Source organism: Schistocerca gregaria, chromosome 1 (genome assembly GCF_023897955.1).
Source record: "Schistocerca gregaria isolate iqSchGreg1 chromosome 1, iqSchGreg1.2, whole genome shotgun sequence".
NCBI classification, from domain to species: Eukaryota; Metazoa; Arthropoda; class Insecta; order Orthoptera; family Acrididae; genus Schistocerca; species Schistocerca gregaria.
Window position 1 is genome coordinate 592,552,672 of NC_064920.1, and position 17,622 is coordinate 592,570,293.

General features: G+C 46.7%; 1 protein-coding gene across 38 annotated transcripts in view; it reads right to left on the reverse strand.

Moving 5' to 3' along the window:
* LOC126357786 (RNA binding protein fox-1 homolog 2-like) overlaps positions 1-17,622 on the reverse strand; it is a 399,772-nt gene that overhangs the window by 291,454 nt on the left and 90,696 nt on the right. The gene's annotated exons all lie outside the window — the stretch shown is intronic.

Consider the following 17,622-nt stretch of genomic DNA (forward strand, 5'->3'; position numbering starts at 1 on the left):
CACTATTTATTTGTTCTAAAGAAAGAAGAGCCCAATTTTAAATGAGATATCCAGCGATAAACAATCTTTCTTTCCACTTTTATCTTTCAGTGCAAGTAAATATCAACAAACACCATGTTTTAAGAGAATTTTTCAAATAAAAACTATTACAGCCATGTGCAAGTTTTGTTGCTTGTAATTTTATATTAGATCCTTTTCACCACTGAGATAAATGTACAAACTTTATTGAACACAATCAAAATTAGGATTACATGTATTTCGTAGTGCTTGGGTATAAATTAAGACGGAACGCAATCACAGCAGGAAGGTGACAAATTAATCAACATGCTACGGCACGGTCAGCAGTCTTGATCTTCCTGTTTTTGGAGCGCCAATCTGGAAGTGGACTATTGGAGCGTATGTTGCTACTAGGCCAGGGTTTGAAAATTGCGTACACTTCGCTGCGTGAAGCGTGTCTGAAGCATTAGACGAGATTCATGCGACGTAACAACAAAATTCTTGAACTAACATTGCAACTAATTTCGCTGTATGCTTTTACATAACCTTTGCACTCTTATGATCGGAATGTTCTGCCTACCAAATATATGAAAATGGAATTTCGTTTATCACTGAATAAACAGTAAGGACGACGTAGAACATACACGGGAAAAGAAAAAAAACTGTAGAAAATAACTGAGCAAGACACCAAGAATTCTGGGAATGGTTTGCTTTAGAATAGGAAGAAGACCCGCAGCTGGTAGGAACCCCTGTTATCTTACATACTCTGTTCGCGATCCTGACGCATTATGAAATTTTACTGACGTAAATACCTTCAGTTACTTAGGAAAACATGAGCAGAAATGGATCAGAAAATCGTGGAAAACTGAGCGTACATGGCATTTTAAGTCGGTATACAGTAGGAGAGGAAGAACAAAATCATGTTGATCATGCACACAGTATGGTGATATGGATAAAATCGAGACGAGAAGTATATTTCATGGATACGGGTCTACACATACCGCGCAACGATGGTAAATTAACTGAATACAAAGTCGGCTACACATCAATTGATCTCGAAATCAGAGCAGCATCAACTTAGATATTGGGAGCAACATGCAAGCCACAAGCACTGCCCAAACTTTACATCTTTCTCATGTGTACTGCTAGCATGGTTACAGCCGTCACCAAACACGCACTATGTAACACTACTTTTTTTTAACAATAAGATGCACTTTCCTTCTAAAGAACTGTCGCCAACAAACTGTTACCTTTACAGAAAGACGCAGGCCGAGAGAGAGAGAGAGAGAGAGAGAGAGAGAGAGAGAGAGAGAGAGAGAGAGAGAGAGGGGGGGGGGGGGCAAGGGAGATACTGAATTACGCAATATCTTCACGTCAGTCGTTCCTGTGAAACGACACTTCTCAGGAGCAAATGAAAAGTCCGAGCTGTCGAATAGCAGAAGATTTAGTCTTATAGTGAAAGTACTGGAAAGAAAATTTGTATTACATATGGACACCTGTTTAATCAACATCGAAGGAAGATTGTAGCTATGATTTTAACCTCACAGAGGGAAAGGAGAAACATAGAACGTACACTATTAATCCAGAGAATCTCCACTTTTCCTTTAGGTAGGTCCAGCGTCCACAGCATATGCTGAACATTGAATTATTTGCAGTGTTTTCTCGACGACTAAATAGGATCTGACAAATCATACGCTGTAACATCTTTTTGTGTCTAACAGTTTAATTCGAAAATCTCAAGCTTTTCTGCTATTCATCTTTCCGCACCAATGTATTTCGCCCGTTTGGTGGTTGCTCAATGAATATAAGCTGACAGCACACGTACGGGCGAACATCTTAAGACAGTCGAGATCTCTGCCCATTCCCTTATTTATATCCCCTTCTCGAAGTTTTACAACACAGCACATCTCGTAACCCGATTTATTCGTCACGAAGCACCACCGTACAGCTTAGCTATGGCAGAGCAATCCATTCACTAACTAAATTACCGTAGCCAACAAATGACAGCCTGATTAGCGTATCGAATACTTACGGCGGTTAACATAATACGGAGTGGTTATACGAGGTGTGAGACAGAAGTAAGGGAACTGGTAACACTGCGAGTGATCTGGCTATGTGTGTAGACTGGTGTGTTCATCCCTTCCAGACGCTCAATCCGAATATCATCTCCGTATTGAGAGTGCCTTCAGTGAAGTTTTGTGTTTGTTGCATGTTACGATAACTGAATGGCGGAATTTAGAGCAACGTTAAGCCACCAAGTTTTGTGTACAACTTGGGGAATCCGCGAGTGTGACCTCTGAAGAACTGCAACAGTTCTTTGGGGACCACTGCTCATCAAGAGCTCAAGTTATTCGACGGCACAAATCATTCTTGGAAAGCCGAGACCAACTTAAAAAACCGACGAAAGCGTCAAACGGGTGCGTGCTCTTTTGAGATTATTCCCCCAAACTGTCAACCAAGTTTTTCACAAAGATGTCCTTGACAGGCTGAGAAAAATAGCGAATCGTGTGAAACCGGACACTGCACAAACATGGATGCTGCTTCATGACTACGCTCCATGCCACATGGCCACTTCGATGGCGAAATTTTTGAACTCTAAAGGCAGTCTTGTTTCACAAGACCCCTGTTCACCTGATTTGATTCCTTATGACTCTTTTCTCCAAATTTAAGACTGTCTCAAATGGACGTCATTTTGGGACCCTGGAGTACATTCAAATAATGTGACCGACATGTCAAAAGCCCTACCAGTTGAAATCTTTCAGCGCTGCTACCGACACTGGAACAACGAATCCGCCGGTGTATAGCTGCCGAAGGGAACTACTTTGAAGGAGACAATACTGACTTTGCGCAAAAAATCTCCATCTCATTACTTTTCAAACATACCTCGTAATTAAAAGTAGCTACTCAAGATGTCCAGTGTAGGCTGCCATCATAGCATGGCAGTTGAACCTGACAGATATGCTAATGCGTTAAAATGGAACTGATTTCCGTTTGAATTTTTTTTTTCAATTATGACCACCAGGTGCAAATTTGGCGCTGTTCAGCATCTCGTCGACGATGGCAACGCAAAATAATCTGAGCTTTGGACAAAGATCGTTTTGATGCGACATTTGATTAACTTATGGTTATACGGCTTTTTAAAGCACTAGTTCTGTGTGTTTTGTTCCCTGGAATAATCTGGAATACAACAGCACTAAAAAAATGTTGTTTCGGACGGTTTATAGCCGTAAGACGTGCGTATGAAATTGGTAATGTTTTTTATGAAGGTCTGTTCATGTTTCAACTGTTGAGAAATTAGCAGCTGAATTCAAATAAGGCCGTATTTTTCTCGAAGATGACTTCCTGAAGCCACAGTTGAAACAATATAGAAAATATAGTGTGTCGTGGTGGGTGATCGGTGACAATAGACATATACAAAAAAATTGACGACCTGAAAATAGTACTGTAATTTTTACGTGAAGGATTAACTACCCGTACAAGAAAGTTTCTTAAATACTGAACAATAAGTGAGGCACAAACCTAAGTTAGAATCGATGAAACAGGAAAAAAGAAAGATTTTCTGTGCCGACTTTTCTACATGGTTAAGGTGCGTGTATCTCTTCACGCTAAATATGAAACGGTTATCAAAGCGATTCACCAACTTGCGGCTCTGCGGGAAGAAAAAGTGGTATTCTGCTGGAAATGTGGCTAGTGTCTTATGTTTGTATGCGCGAGTGATTCACTTTTTTCGTAACTCGCAGAAGGGATACGCTAACAAGTAAAAAAACGTGAAAAAATGTACACTGAAAACGAAAAACGTGTACTTAATGAGAACAAATACTATTTGCCAGTAGTAGAACTGAGGGATTAAAACATCTACGTATCGTATCTAGCAGATTTTTCAGGCTCTCGCTCTTATCAGTCTAAAATACAAGAAATGGTTTAGGATCTACTAGAGGGTTTATGACGGATGTAGTTGTGTATTCCGTAGACCTTTCAGGCTAACTTCAGATATAAAATGTGTTGGAAAATATATTTATGACAAAGACAAAAAATCCTCTCCTTTAAGGCTCCAGATATGAATTGCGGCACCAAATGCTCAAAATAATAGGCAAAGTAGTGAAAGTTAGGGGTGGCGGGCGGCAGGAAAATCTGCATATCCTAGTGGCATTTTGCGAACGGCTCGAGGTAACCATGGGCTACAGTGGCAGAAACGAGTTCTGCGGCATGTAACACTACACCGCATGGAACCTGAGAACCGGCCTCGTTTGAAAAAGCTGTCCGGGAGACAGGAGCGCCACGGCTCGGCTGACTAACCCGGCCGCAGGACTAGGAAACGTCGCTTTACGCCGGAGGTGCCTCAGCAAGCAAACTTAACTGCCACCAAAACAGATGGAGGGGGGAGGGCTTAAGTATACCGGGGGAAGCTTAAGTATACCGCGGGCGTCTGGATGAATTCCGCATGCAGCGAAGTATCGTGCTGAAAGCAGTGATACGAATTAACGAGAGAGAGATAGAGAGATACAGAGAGATACAGAGAGATACAGAGAGATACAGAGAGATATAGAGAGATATAGAGATAGAGAGATATAGAGATAGAGAGATATAGAGATAGAGAGATATAGAGATAGAGAGATATAGAGATATAGAGATATAGAGAGGAGGGGTAACCAAATGCAAACGCGTCACAGAATTGTTTCCCACATTTTGAAAAATAAGAAAAAAAATTGGGTATACAAAATGATCTAGTGCGTATATGCACATGAACATTTTAATTGCACACAAGTGTGTTCAACCAGACGCTTCTACCGCAAAGGAGAGTGGTACTCCTAGACGTGACACGCGACTTCTGTATTCAGGTCTGTCCAGGTCATCGACGTCATATTCAACTGCAGAATGAAGACGGCGCGCCTCAACAAAAATTTATTTTTTTTTCTCTTTCCTTTTTTTTTTGTGTAATTGATCAGAGGCCTTCTGCGGCCCGATGGTAATATGTTGAGTCACGTCTTCTCGAAATTGATTTGTTCCGTTAAATTGTTCAGAAATGTTCGTTGGTTCCAACAGGAAACCTTCTTCGTTCGGCTGTGGCAACATTGCGGGAGCTCCGTTCATAGGTCACGCTCCATCTCCGGAATTGTGCTGGCAATAACGTTGATGTCTATAGGAATAGAGAACGGTGCAGCGAATAACCTAGCAAATCAGTGATGAGAAACAAGCTATGGAACATCTCACACACTTGTACGCTGCTCACGAACATCGCAGGACAGACAATTTACATGGACACACAAGCACCACCTTTGCCCGCTCGAAGATATGAAGAAAGAATGTCATGCATGATGATTCGCGATACCCGTTATACTCGCCGACGGCAGGCTACGGACACAGCTGAAAACTGCATGAGGCCTAGCACTCTCCTTTGCAGAAGGATGACGTTCAAGCAGCTGAGAGGGACATTCACATGCGATTAAATGAAGTGTATGGTACTTTTGCAACTGTTTTCTCACTGGCGAACGACATCGTATGGTGGGATCAAATGCCCACAAAGAAAATGAATTACAGCGAAGGTCAAGATGATGCACTTACCTAACGGGAAGCTGCCAAAAGCCTATAGGTGTCATGAGAAAATATGTTTCAGATCGTATCTGAAACAGACGACGAAACACAATGTAAACTAATGAGACCACATCGGTTACATCATCACCACAACGGCATGAGTAGCCTATTCAGAGAAAGTTGGGCACTACTTATGTGAATAATGCATCTGCATCTACGACATCTTCATTTGTCTGAACTCCACCACATTCACGATTAAGTACGTCAGATACACAGAATTTCTCTCAATTCTTGAATTTACATACGAAGTTGCTTTCAATTGGTTGTAGTAAATATGGGCAGGGAAAAATGGATTTTATTTTAATCACATAGCCTTTAGCTGCTAGTAAAATACTTTATTTATACAGTTTCAATTATCTGGTCATCATCAGGTCCATGGAAATGTTCACAGCAAGTTAGGCGAAATGTAAAATCTTTAGTTAGGTGGTAAAACCAAGAACAACACAGTGTCATCATATCTTAATATAAATTATGTCGCCAATCTATAGAAACTGTGCTATGTAGTGTACACATTCATGTTAAAACTATAATAGGTGTTAACGCTGTGAACAGATTCGTACCTGAAAGACTCGCCTGGACTGGTATAATGCTACCACAGTAGTACACCCCTAGAATTTGGCCCGAGTTTATCGAACACGAGATGCATACCGCTTGCCAACTGTGCCGAGTTCCTGCTGGTGGTAGTGGGCTTCCTCCATAGCTGACCTGTATCTTCAGCAAGAATTATGCACTATCCCATCGCACCTGAACAGTGTCTTGAGAAACATTTAACAGTCATGTGGATGATGCGCGTCATGGACGCAGTAACCCCAACTTTGCATCATAACGGGCGGCAGATGAGCCGTCTGAACAAGGTCTCTTCAACACTATCTGTGTGTCACAACGTGTCGCAACCGTAGTCAAGGTGAACGGGGCTGAAACTCGTTAATATTTTTTTACTCCTTTGCTTTCTCCTGTTTCTGTATGAGGTCGTGACTCTCATATAGGACGATTCAAAAACAACTGTACACAATTCGTGGGTTAATGTGTGTATCAAAATATAGTGCAACGTGTAAGTTTTGTCTGAAATTGCTTTATTTCAGAGTTATGTAGTCGAGTAGGAATGAACACAAAATGAAGTCCTCTCAGAAAGCAAAGACACGAAAGGACCTCCTGCCGCGCGGGATTAGTCGAGCGGTCCGAGGCGCTGCAGTCACCGACTGTACGGCTGGTCCCGGCGGAGGATCGAGTCCTCCCTCGTGTGTGTGTGTGTGTGTGTGTGTGTGTGTGTGTGTGTGTGTCACACACACACACACACACACACACACACACACACACCCGCGCGCGCGCGCGCGCGGGGAGAGCTGCATCAAACCACTCTCAGGACTGAAGACCACAAAAACACGTACTGTTTGTTTACCTCTGGACATGTTCAAAATTATGTTCATGTAGGCGAAGACTGAACTTCTTACTGCTCTCGGAATGTTGCATTATCTGTTAATCTCATTCTTATCACTTGCACAGCTATTTTCAATTCACTGTTTTTGTGCTACATTCTCCATTGCAACACCATACCGGAGCTCCTTGAGACGGACGCAAATTTGGAAGCCCAGGGGTTTGTATCCGGAGATTTGGTGGGCTAAGCACCCTAGTCCTATACGACCTGTCCACTTATTGAATTTTGAGATACTATCTTGCCTCCCGTCTGAAAAGTGCAGAGCCACCATCAACAAAGCTGTAACAGTTGATACGCGCGGCGAACACGACGCGGAAAAGCCTGTATTGGTTCATGATGTAATGTCTACCACTAATGCTATGTGGATCGTAACTCTGAAAGAAAGCACTGCCGGCCGGCGTGATCGACCGGTTCTAGGCGCTTCAGTCTAGAACCGCGCGACCGCTACGGTCGCATGTTCGAATCCTGCTTCGGAAATGGATGTGTGTGATGTCCTTCGGTTAGTTAGGTTTAAGTAGTTCTAAGTTCGAGGGAACTGATGACCTAAGATGTTAAGTCCCATAGTGTTCAGAGCCATTTGAATTTGAAAGAAAGCAGTTTCAGATGAAACTTTATTTAATATTTCACTCGTATTTTGATACGTATGTTAACAACCATGAAGGGTGAACAGTTTCTTGTGAATCACCTTGTACATCGGATAGACAATGTTAGTGGCATCTGATGGGATAACTGCCCTTCCCGAGGCCACCAGTCACACTCCGGAAAAATCTATGTGCACTGACTATCTGCGGCTGGTGTAGAGCTCGTAGTAAGTGTGAGAACGTTAACTGAGTATGTGCAGTGTGTACCTGACCGGGACGCGGGTAACAGCCCAGCATTTACCTAGCTAGATGTGAAGAAACCGTCTAAAATTCACAGCCAGTTTAGCCAGTGCACCAGCACTTACCGTTAATCCACTTGGCAGGTTCCGTGTCCCTTAAGCGTGTGCGTTAGCTCTCTCCGCTATACTAGCGGGTAGGTGTTACTAATACATAGTAAGGCTAAATACTTACGAGCATAAAGTTTATGACTGCACTCTGTTTTATCACTACTTCTAGACTTGTTAATTTCTTTGTATATCAACGGAAATAAATGACAATCTGCCAGAACAGGACTCCCCAACGTGTGGTCCGCGGACCCCTAAGGGGTGCGCCGGCTCTTTCTAGGGGGTCCGCGGCCACCTTTCACCAAATCGTGTAAAATAATGAGTAAAATTATTGAATAAAAATGTGAAAATTAAATTCATCACATGTGTACTTTTGGTTGGTTGGTTGGTCGATTGGGGTTGAAGGGACCAAACAGCAAGGTCATCAGTCCCTTGTTACAAAGACGGTCAGTTCCGACAGAGGGACAGCTCAGAAGAGTCAAAAACGATAAAGGTAAAAGGTAAAAGGCTAAAAAAAAAGTGCAGTTGTGTCGTCAATGATAAAAACACAAGGAGGGAAGTCAGTAAATGGGCAAACACAAGAGAGGAAATATCCCACCTGTGAAGCAGTACAAGCAAGACCACATGCTATTTAAAAGCGTTCAACCGCCAGAGTGTAAAAGGGCGGATTGTAAAAGGGATTAAACAAACCTAAAAGGCGATAAAAACAGTAAAAGGGAAAAAAGAAGGAACATGGCCAGGGAGGGGAGTCAGGAATCTCCAAGCACAGCGTACAGTGGGAGACATCCCAACCCTCACCGCCCTGCCCCTACTCCAGAGGGAGATGAAAATCCTTAAAACTGAGAATAAAAACCACTTTCACGGAGGAAACTGAGAACCAGTTCAACCATCCGGGAATCGTCTGCTAATATTAAGGGTAAAGTGCAGGGAAGTCTGTACTTAGTACGCAGAGCTAAAAGAAGGGGGCATTCCACCAAAATGTGGGCCACTGACTGGAAAGCTCCACAACCACAAAGTGGGGGTGGCTCACCACGCAAAAGAAAACCATGGGTCAGCCTGGTATGGCCGATGCGAAGACGACAGAGGGTGGTTGAGTCCTTTCGCGAGAGGCGTAAGGAAGAACGCCATGGGACAGGTGTCACCTTAATCGCACGAAGTTTATTAGACAAGGAGGTAGCCTCCCAGGATGTGGCCCATGATTGCGCAAAGTGGGATTTGAGATGAAGCCGTAAATCCGCCACAGGAGGGGTGACAGGGAATGGGGGGTAAGTGACTGCTCCCCCAGCCAAACGATCAGCAAGCTCATTTCCTTGGATGCCCACATGGCCAGGGACCCAAAGGAAGCTAACAGAACAAGCAGCATGGTGGAGATCAGCGAGATGGTCATGGATGGAGGAGACCAAGGGATGACGGGAGAAACACTGGTCAAGTGCCTGAAGGCCACTCATTGAGTCTGCACATAACAAAACGCGATTGAGCTTGGACTGTTTAATAAAGGCCAGGGCCCGGGAGACCGCCATCAATTCCGCAGTGAACACCCCACATGCATTTGGCAGGAGATGATTTTCCATGCCTACAGAGGAGGTGAAGGCATAGCCCACACGATCAGCAGATTTAGAGCCATCAGTGTAAAAAACAACAGCATCCCGAAACTCAGATAAAATGCGGCGGAAAAAACAACGGAACACCATCGGGGGAACGGAATCTTTCGGACCTCGGCAGAGATCCATCCGAACTCGGGGCCGAGGAACTAACCAAGGAGGTGTGTTGGGGAGGGAACGTGGGATACAGGAAAAGGAAGGAAGCTGAAAATCACGAAGAGACGCTAGGCGGAGCCCAACCGGTAAACCCGCCCGAGGGCGGGAGTCAGGTGGGCGACTTCCTTGGGCAGGGAACAGGATAGAATAGGAAGGATGAGTGGGAGAGGAACGGACAGCGATTGCATACGAAACCAGAAGCTGGGAGCGCCGAACGGAAAGGGGGGGGGATCCCAGCCTCAACCAGGAGACTATCTACAGGGCTAGTCGGGAAGGCACCGATGGCCAAACGGATACCACGATGGTGGACCGGATCCAAGAGGTGCAATGTAGAAGGGGCAGCTGAACCGTAAACTTGACAACCATAGTCCAAGCGAGACAACACTAAGGCCCGATAAAGGTGGAGGAGAGTGGAACGGTCAGCACCCCAAGAGGTGTGGGCAAGGAAGCGAAGGACGTTTAGTTTACGGAAACATCCTATCTTCAGGCGTCTGATATGAGGCAGCCAAGTGAGCTTGTTGTCGAAAAGAAGGCCAAGGAAACGAAACTGTGGGACCACAGGTAATCGTTGTGCATTGAGATAGAGCTCTGGATTGGGGTGGACTGTCACACGGCGACAAAAGTGGACCACTCGCGATTTTAAAGGAGAAAACTGAAATCCGTGTGAGATGGTCCATGCAGAGGCACGCCGTATAGCACCCTGGAGCTGACGCTCTGCAGCGGCCATCGAAGAGGAACTAACCCAAATGCAGAAATCATCCACATACAGAGCAGGAGTGACCAAAGGACCGACGGAGGCCACAAGTCCATCTATAGCAATGAGGAACAGAAGTACACTCAATACGGAACCCTGAGGGATGCCATTCTCCTGGGTTCGCGGAGAACTTAAAACTGTACCAACCCTAACCCTAAACGAACGATGAAACAAGAACTGGAGGATAAAAATCGGGAGTGGGCCCCGAAGACCCCACTCATGAAGTGTAAGTAAGATATGATGGCGCCAAGCCGTATCATAGGCCTTGCGAAGGTCGAAAAATACAGCAACCAAATGGCGGCGCTGGGAAAAGGCCTGCCGAACTGCGGATTCCAAGCGAAGTAAATGATCGATCGGAGACCGTCCCTCTCGGAAGCCACACTGGTAAGGGGACAACAGACGCCGAGATTCGAGGACCCAAGTGAGCCGACGGGCTACCATCCGTTCAAGTAACTTACAAACAACGTTCGTCAGACTAATTGGCCGATAGCTGTCGACGAACAGGGGGTTCTTACCGGGCTTAATGACGGGAACCACGATGCTATCCCTCCATTGAGAAGGGAAGTCACCCTGGAGCCAAATACGGTTAAATACCCGGAGAAGATGTCGCTGTTGTGGAGCACTGAGATGTTGAAGCAGTTGGTTATGAATGAAGTCTGGGCCAGGGGCCGTATCATGAGAAGAGGAGAGTGCGGAAAGAAGTTCCCATTCAGTAAAAGCGTCGTTGTATGATTCTGACTGGCTGGGGGTAAAACATAAGGCGGAAGCTTCGGCCCGCTGTTTCTGGGGAAGGAAAGCGGCCGGATAGGAGGCTGATGCCGACGCTGTTGCAAAATGGGTCGCAAGGTGTTCCGCGAGAATCAACGGGTCCGTGCAAAGGCCATCCGGGAGGTGAAGACCCGGGAGGGTAGACTGCCGATGGCAACCTTGGAGAGAGCGAAGTGTAGCCCATACCCGCGACAGAGGGACAGCAGAACCGAGGGAAGAAACAAAGCGTTCCCAGCACATCCGTTTGCTCCGTTTGATTAAGTAACGGGCCCTTGCGCGAAGGCGTTTAAAGGTAATAAGATTGGCAACGGATGGATGCCTCTTAAGGTGTTGCAAAGCTCGACGGCGATCACGGATGGCAACGGCAATGTCCGAACTCCACCAAGGGACCTGCCGGCGGCGAAATGGTCCAGATGAGCGCGGGATAGCAAGGCTAGCAGCGTTAACAATCGCGTCAGACATGTCACGTATGACATCATCAATACCATCCGACAATGAGGGAGAAAAAACGACCTGTGCAGTATACAGAGGCCAATTGGCACGTTGGAAGGACCAACGAGGTGATCTGTCCATGGGGGAGCGGGAAGGGAGCGAGAGAATCAACGGGAAGTGGTCACTATCGCAAAGGTCGTCGTGCGGTGACCATTTTAGGGAAGGGAGGAGGGAGGGAGAAGAGAGAGAAAGATCAATGGCAGAAAAGCTACCATGACCGGCACTGAAATGGGTAGGGGAGCCATCGTTAAGAAGGCACAAGTCGTGGTCGGTAATAAACTGGTCAATGAGATGACCCCGACTAGATGGAAATGCACTGCCCCACAAGGGATGATGTGCATTAAAATCGCCAAGTATAAGGAAGGGAGGAGGAAGTTGCTGAAGGAGGGCACTTAAGGAGGCAGGTGTAGGAGTTCTGTCAGGAGGGAGATACAGATTGCAAATTGTGACTCCAGAGTCCAGGTGGATCCTAACAGCAACTGCTTCCAATGTAGTTTGGAGAGGAATCCACATGCTGGCAATGTCCGTTCGGACCAACGTGCAAACTCCGCCAGACGCCCGTAGGGGGCCGACCCGATTTCGACAGAAAGCACGGAAGCCACGGAGGGTTGGTGAGTGATCACCAGTAAAATGAGTTTCTTGTAGAACCACACAAGCCGCAGAGTAAAACGAAAGAAGGGATTGCAACTCCGGTAGGTGACCGTTATAGCCATTACAGTTCCATTGGATAGCCAAAGAACGATGAGTCAATTGGGGGGGTGAACAGGCTAATGTCAGTCATGCCGGTGGGTCACCACCCGTCACCGACAAGGAGGGGGCGACATCCATGAATAACAGGTCAGATTTAGGTTGTGAAGATGGGGACGAGACCTCTGGCGATACCAGAGACTCCTTGTCCCGGGACTTGTGCTTCTTCTTTCTTTCTGTTTGGGATCGTGGAGGGCTGTGCAACAAAATGGAGCCAGCCACAGCAAGATCGGGAACAGAAAGAGAGCGGGCGACCTGGGGGCCCGCAGACCGTGGTTCTCGTGGTGGCCGCGTGGCAGCAGACCTTTGGCCTGGAAGGTGCCGGGAAGGGGGATCCCGCGAGGGGCGCCCATGACCGGCAGACGCCGAAGAAGCAGGACACTTCTCCAGCCGGGGAGAGGAAGCGGTGCCCGGGGGGGATGGTGTGGGAACCGCAGGGGGAGGGGGCAGGAAAGGGGTTCGGGACTGGGGTAAGGAATGAGGAGGGGGTGAAGATACTGCTGAAGCATAACTAGTTGTCAGGGTCACTGGATGAAGGCGTGTATACTTTTTACGGGCCTCAGTATAGGTGAGACGATCAAGAGTCTTATACTCCTGTATCTTTTTCTCTTTCTGATACACTGGGCAATCCAGTGACCGTGAAGAATGATTTCCACGACAATTTACGCACACAGGAGGGGGAACACAGGAACTTCCCTCATGGAACGGATGTCCACAGTCACCACAGAGGGGGGCCTGCGAACAGCGCGAAGACATGTGGCCAAAACGCAAACACTTGAAACATCGCATAGGTGGTGGGATGTATGGCTTCACGTCACACCGATAGACCATAATCTTGACCTTCTCAGGGAGGGTGTCCCCTTCAAAGGCCAAGATAAAGGCACCAGTGTCAACGCGGTTGTCCTTCGGACCCCTCTGAACCCGCCGAACAAAGTGAACCCCCCGCCGGCTTAGATTGTCCCGAAGTTCCTCATCAGATTGAAGGAGGAGGTCTCTATGAAAAATTACACCTTGCACCATGTTCAAGGACTGGTGTGGGGTAATTGACACAGGAATCGTACCAAGATGGGTACAGGCACGGAGAGCTGCAGACTGGGTAGCTGAAGCGGTTTTAATCAACAGCGACCCAGACCGCATCTTGCTGATAGAGTCCACCTCGCCAAACTTGTCTTCGATGTGTTCAACAAAAAACATAGGTTTCGTATGAGTAAAAGTATCCCCATCAGTTCTGGCGCAAACCAGATAGCGAGGGAAAGGTTTCGCCCCCAGCCGACGAGCCTGGCCCTCCTCCCATGGGGTAGCCACGGAAGGGAAGGCGGAAGGGGCAGAGGAAGCAGCACGTGAAGAATCTTTTCCAGTCAAAGAGACGGCCGGAGAACGGCCAGAGTTGTGGACTCTTATGCGTTTCATGAGCATAGTGTCCGCCCTGATACCACCCACTCCGATCAGGGGCTCTCCTCATGGGCGCCACCCAGCCACAGCAAGGGCCGTCTGGCACGGCGGCCATTGCTGGGAGTTCCGATGCTCCAGGACGACAAGCAACCACTCCTAGGCTTACATGAGGAGGTCACAGCTCAGGTATCAGACGTGTGATCCCTGTGTTTTCAGGGGGCTCAACCAAAAGGGTACATAGCGACCCCACCACACGGGCTGGCTACCGTGCTGGCTATGGACCCTAGCGTCAAACAACGACGTAAAGGAAACGATGGAATCAATGATGATGGCACACGCCGGAGACACTAGGTAAGGTGCTCTTCCCCAAATGGCTCACACTACGGAAGAAAATTTAGTGATGGAGGTCAAACCCCAGAGGGGACCAGAGAATACCAAAAGGATGAAGGAATTACAGAAAAAGGCCGAATTGCAAGGTCAACAGAACCAGGAGAATAGCAGGGCCAACATAAGGAAGGACACCATAAGTAGGGACACCAAGAGAGGGAGAGGAGAGGTCGGAGGGAAGGATGAAGGACAGGAAAGGAGGGGAAGGGAAAGGAAATGCAGCCCGGAAAAAGAAGGAAGGCTGCAATAGCTCGGGGCCCCGTTCTCGCCACGCACGTACTCACGAAAGGACCGCGAGCCCCCTGGGGGGATGTGTACTTTTACTTCAGGTCGTATCCCCATGCAGCCTTTGCGGTTCCTAACTGAGAACGTATATACAGTTTAGTGCCGGAGAATGCGGCTTCTCTGATCGACTGTTTCGCAACAATATGGGGGTCGTTTGTGGCCCGGCTCACGGCGCTAGATGCGCTGAAACCTTTTACGCGTGCGCGGAGCGAGATTCGTCGACCATCACACCGGTCGCTGGCACGTATGCGGCCCCAGGCATCGTTAAATGTTAAACTTGCTTTGTCAGTGCACTACCTATTTCATAAGTCGATTTTTGACCAGTTTATTACTTCTAACATGGGTCCGTGGCTGAAGTCGGACCATTGAAGATGGGTGCCGTTTCCCCATCGCCTTCACAACAAGGGAAGTTTCCACTTGAAATGAATGAGGAGGGAGGACACCAAAAGAAGAACAATCGCAAGAAGCTCCAAAGACTACTGATAATTCAGGGGGGGGGGGTCATTGGGAACATGGCACTTGCATTAAGAAGATTTCAGTTCCCATAGGTGAAATTTAAAGTTACTGTGCTCTTGACTGACTAGGGGTCCGCCAGCTGAAAAGGTTGGGAAGCGCTGTGCCAGAACAATGTGGTTGTTAACATTAACCTGTTCCAGAATAAAACTTTTCGAGCATCGCTAAGACAGCAGAATATGAACAACACCATTGAGGCGAAAAATCCTTCATCGGTTGTAGCTTTCATCACACTTGTTCTTATGAGGCACGTTTCACTGACCCAGCTTCATCCACTTGGCATATGATTAATAAAGAAAAAATACGCTTTATATCTGAGAAACGGAACTCTGCAACACGAATGTTAATTATGTCGCATGTCGAAGGAAACCGGTCGTGGCCTTGTAGAGCGGACATCCCACTAATTGCCTGAAGTAATTGAAGAACAGCAGTTAAAGCCTCAATAATACTGTATCCACACAGTACCACACATTACTCCACTTGTACGTTTGTGCTGTTCTTGTTTTATAATTATGTTAATACGAAAACGGCTGTTTAGCAATAGGTGCATACGATTCATCAATTAACGCCACTTCCCTGCACAGACACGCCCAATACAGCACAAGCCTTCCCCTGGACGCGGTGCGGCAGTGCACGGCACGGCACGGCACCTGGAGTGAATAAATGAGAGACGTGACGGAAGACGCGTTGCCAGAGGGAGGCGCCGCGGCAAGCGCAGCAGGGGGGACGGCGCTGCACAGCAGAGCAGAGCAGAGCGGGCCGCCCGCTATTCCTGTAAGCGGCTAAAATTAGGCGCCGCCGACACCGCGCGGAGCGGAGCGGCGCGGCGCGGCGCGGCGCGGCCCACGGCGCTCTGCCTTGCCTTACCAGATCCCTCTTGCAGCCTTTCAGCCCCAGGCGCTCCCGGCAACGAAGTTAACTCACAGACAAGGGAGGAATACATCCAACGGACGGGTCATCGATATTGCTCATCTTCCGCACGCTTTTACTCGATACTGAGAGGCAACAAATGACTCTTCTCAAGGGTTCTCGAAAAAATCAAGATCCAGAGTTTTACTATACGGTTGAATGTAACTATATGAAAACGCTAGCCGCCGAATAGCGACGTTAATGCAACCGGCTGAGATGGCGCACCAGATGTCTTCATATACTGCATTTGAGTTTTCGTCTTTTTTTCCTTATCTCCCACCAAGAAATACTTTTACCACTGCAACACATCACGTTTCTCCATAAATCAACAATAGTATCAAGTTGGTTCTGAAGTTCTTTGTGTTTTTCCATAAGTTGAACACAACAGATACTCCTAACAGAGACTTTTAGTCATCGCTACTATATTATCCTTCACTATTTACAAGTCTGCCAACACTGGGGTTACTTTTCGAGTCTACGACTGCAGAAATAACGTGTTTTCAGAACAACAACTCGTCGAGCCATCGTCGGAGTGCACTTTCATCCGGAAACTAAGGTCCTTGATGGTTATTCGATAGATAGAGGAAAAGGTGAAAATCTCACGGCACGAGGTATGATGTATAAGGCGGGTGCAAAGTGACTTCGCAAACGAAATTTCTGCATAGTGCTTTTGTCAGTCTATCAGAATGTGACCGGGCCTTATACTGAAATAGCATCACTTCATGCAATCTTCCTGGTCATTGTTCTTGGACTGCGGCAGCAAGACGTCTCAGTTGTTGACAAATGTCAGCAGCGATGGTTACACTTCGGGGAAGCAATTCGTTGTACACCGGACCGTCGCCATTCCACCAGATGCGTAAAAGCATCTTTTGTGGATGCGCGCAGGCCTTTGTACGGGAAGTTGCTGCTTTGTTTGGGCTCAATCGTTCCTTTCTTTTTCCTTATATTAGCATAAAGACACCGCTTCTCGTCACCAGTCACGATAAAGTATAGGAATAACTTCTAAAGGAGGGTACGGGCACGCCTGACTCTCTGCCAATAGAATGTACATTCATCACAGCAGTATCGAAAGGCATCACACTGACTATAGATCACCCAATTAATACTAGAAAATTTTTAAGAAAAAGAAAGAAACAAGAAAATACATAACCGTAAAGTGTGGGTCCCAATGGCAGCGACTTAAGGTACCACAGTACGAACTACAAAGCTCATCTTATACACAGGTGTTATTACATTGCTCTTGCTTTAAACTTTTTCTCTTGTATTATGTAGAAATGAAAACAGTGATAGAACAGTTCAAGAAAGGAATTAATAAGTGCGTGTGTTTCTTCAGAAACTAAGAGAGATGCCGTATTCCAACCTGGGCTGAAAACAGAACCTAGCACTGAACATCATAAGCTTGGTATATAGCCAGAACAAGGTAAAAAAAAAGCTTTATCACCTTCACGACACCTCAGGGTTCCCATCGGTTTAAGAAGTTTGGTGATTCAAGTCTGAAGAGAATTCAGTATCAGTAGTTGTTTTCCTATACATGCTACATGAGAGGCTGCATGCACCATTCCTACTACAAGGTTCATGAAATTTAAAAAAACACTCATTGTGAAAATCTTTTGTTTATAATGACACGCTGTTGAGCATAGCCAAAGAATTCAATCAATCAGAGTGGTGT